We start from the raw sequence: 3,775 nt of genomic DNA on the forward strand, positions 1-3,775 counted from the left end.
CGAAATTTATAAATATTCCTGGTCAAATATCTTAAGTTTTCCGATTGATAAGCGTTATAAAAACACAGTTATAGCTTTCGAAGTTTATAGCGAACTACTAATAAATATTCTTTTCGGCGCGTCGCGTTGGCTATATTTATAGTAGTGGGAAGGTTTTCTATAAGATTCAGTCTTACGTAACAATACTGATTAAATCGTTTACGTACACACACATACTTTTGATTCTTACTCTCGAGAATCTTCTACAACTTTGGAGAATAAACGGGAGTTTTGCAATACATATCTAACACTATAAGCTATGCATGCTTTTAAATATAAACTTAACCTAAACAACGTTGATATTAAAATAAATACATAACAAATTCGTTACAACATGCACAATGGATGCAAGCAAAATTATATTTACTGCCATAACAATGCAATCATCCAGAATGGCTATGCTTATATCATTTATACTCTCTTCTTTTGGTCATGAAAACCTACTGAGCACAATACATTAAATACACCTAATGTTGACGTCATGACTATGACTTTTGACTTTAACCTAAATATAAACCCACTCCTTGTATTTTATTTATTATAGATCAGTTTTGTTTTATTAAAATAGCTTATTTTATTTTCGGTATATGAACATTAAGTTCTAGGTGAATAATTCTAACAATTTTATTTTTACTGTGATGTTCTGTAACTTTAAAAATGTTTTATACGCGTAACTACTATTGGTTTAATTCTATTTTATAGTATTGCATTCAACCTTTTTCCTATGAAATGTTACCCACAACTGGAAGATTATACTTTTTTCTATTTCAATTATCCAGTCAGTTCATTTAGAGTTAAGAAACTTAGCACTTAGCAAGCATATGCTTGATAGTTTTCACCACTCATTGAGCCAAGCCATCATATTAAGGATGATATGGTAATGTGAACATTTTCACCACGCCTAGCATTAAGCAGAACGTAGCAAATAACTAAATATAGCTCCCAGATGCGGAGGTTCCATATAGTGTACTGGATTTTAGGTCTACCTAACCTTTTCACAGCACACATCCTTGCAGAATAAATTTGTTATTCATGGCTGCTATTCCATCAAAATCAAGTGTTTTCATAACATAGGATAGTTAATAAATATATTTTAAAGATAATTACTAAAACATAAATGAATTACCAAGCAAATCAATGTTCCGCATTTAATTGCAATAAATCTCAGTTTTTATTTTACTTTATAGCAATGGCAGATATAGTAAAAACTAGTAAAAAATAGTCGAGCATGCTTCCTGTAATGTTTGGCAGCCAGCAGAATTTTAGGATGTCCCGGAACATTGGATATGCTATTTCTCGAGCCCTATTTTTCCTTTTCATAAAAATATATAGATATTACGAAAGAAGCCTGTAGCCAAGTGTGATGGTAAGTACCACAACACTAGAAAATATAAACATAATTATGATATATGTTATAACTTAAGAACGAGACGACATAATTGAAGAATAAGGAGTGAAGGCGGGAACTTAAGTACCATACTATACTAAACAGAGCAAGTTATCTTGCTTAATTTGTATGATATGTTCAAATGGTAAGTTTTTCAATATGCCCTCCAGTCTGTATAGTTATGCACAAATTATTGAGTAACAGGCTTAGTGCTGGGACTGCGCCCTGGGCAACTGCCCCTCCCGCCCTACTCTAGCTACGGTTCCCAACAATAGTATAACACACCATTCTGTACTCGCAGCTAATTATATATATAATTAATGAGTGTTGTTCCGCAAGACGTGAGAAGAAAAACTTGGATAAATGAAATTTTTTTCTAATTTATTTTGTACGACGTTTCGAGCTGATGCCCTTTGTCAGCCAGTAAAGATCATGTTCCAACGGAATTAGGCTCACAATTATTTCTGAGTGTACGTATGCCAGTTTTTGCACTCATCAGTACTATGATTACAACATTGTGATGAGTGTGCTACCTTGCTACATGACAAGTTGTACCAAAACTAGATATAGGGTCTACAATTGCACTTCTCGAGTAAAAATAATAAGTGTAAATCGATTCTAACAAATCATGTGCTCAAAAATATTTTATTATTAATATCCTCTAATTTTGCATCATTTATTTAGCGTAAATCACAAATACAAAGTACAACAATGTTTCAACTTTGATTTGTGTAAGCTCCGAGAAGTTTCGCCTATAAACAATGCATTTATCGACTGTTTTAGAAATTATCTGCCCTTTCCAAAGTATAGATTTATATTTACTCAACAACTGTCATACCTTGGATACAGACTAATCCATGTTTTGTTTTTCACGCGACTTTCCTTTTATATAGTTTCTTTTGACATTCTTTTTGTTTGTGATAATCTTTTGTGTTATATCTGTTTGAAAGCTGTAGGAACATTCTTCTAAGAGAAGACATCATATAAGGATATTTAGGTTTAATGAGTATAGTAAGTTAGGATTTTCGTGATGGAAAACTATTGAGGTACCATGAAAACTTTTTTATTGAATTTAACTACAAGAAGACCCCAGCTATTGAAAATTTGAATGAAATGTTGTACATTTTACAGCTAAAATATACACTTAACACTACAGAAAGACTTTAACCTGCCAGGGATTAGTGTGTGGATGGGATTCTCCTCTCGTGGGATAATCGGACCTTACAGATTCAATGATACTGTTACTGGGCAGGGCTATCTTGAATTGTTAATGAATGATGCAGTTCCCTCAATAAGAAACGTGTTTTCGTATACGTTGGTGTGCTTTCAACACGATGGTGAACCTCCACATCTTCACTATGACGTCCGTGCCTATCTGGATACTGAATTTACCGAACGGTGGATAGGTCGCAGGGGGAATGCTTTTGAATACCCCCCAAGGTATCCAGACCTCACTTCCCTAGACTTATTTACATGGGGATACCTGAAAGATAAAGTGTACAGTCATAAACCACAAACACTGCAGGATTTGCGGGTGGTGATACAACAGGCAGCAGGCAAAATTACAGCTGACATGTGCACCACCATAAGTCGAGCTGTTGAGATGTCGTTCATGTATGCGTGTTGGTGGCGGACATTTTGAACATCTGACGTAATTTCTGTAATGTATCACATTTCTATGTATCTAATATATTTGAAACATTGTTTGGTTCATGTTTACTCAATATACTTTCTGAGATACAACACATCGAATTGTTTATACATAATTTTGACTCACCCTGTAGTTATTAAAGAGAAGTTGTGCTTGACCAAAACATAATAGGAAAAATAATACCTATATCAGTGTAGGCCTAGGGTACAAATGTATGTTGTATTTTTACCGGTCAGTGCTTTTACTGGTGGCCAGTGTTTTATGTTATTTTCACAGGTATATGAGTGCTTCATTGGATCAAGGTAAATAAGAAGTCCTGTATTAGTCATTAATGTTAGGTGTTTGTTTATCCACAAACTTCTTCCATAGTTTTGGAGCTAGTAAGACCACATTTGGCAGGCGGACTCGGGATGGCCTTGGTGTGTCCTTATTTGTCTAATGTGGTCCCTACTGAGGAGTACTAAAACGCGCCCAGTAGGCCACCTAAGTAAAGTAGGGATTTACGCGTAGGTTGTAAGAGTCACTGATATTCCAAACACCATATAAAAGGGAGAAACCCATAAATTAAATGGATAGAAGCCTCCGTGAAATAACACTGACGTGTGTAAACTTTACTTATACAAAGCTTGGCCAGGTGGTTAAGGCACTCGACTCGCAATCTGAGGGTCGCGGGTTCGAATCCCCGTCACACCAAACAT

Source organism: Limulus polyphemus, unplaced genomic scaffold (assembly GCF_000517525.1).
Source record: "Limulus polyphemus unplaced genomic scaffold, Limulus_polyphemus-2.1.2 Scaffold129, whole genome shotgun sequence".
NCBI lineage: Eukaryota > Metazoa > Arthropoda > Merostomata > Xiphosura > Limulidae > Limulus > Limulus polyphemus.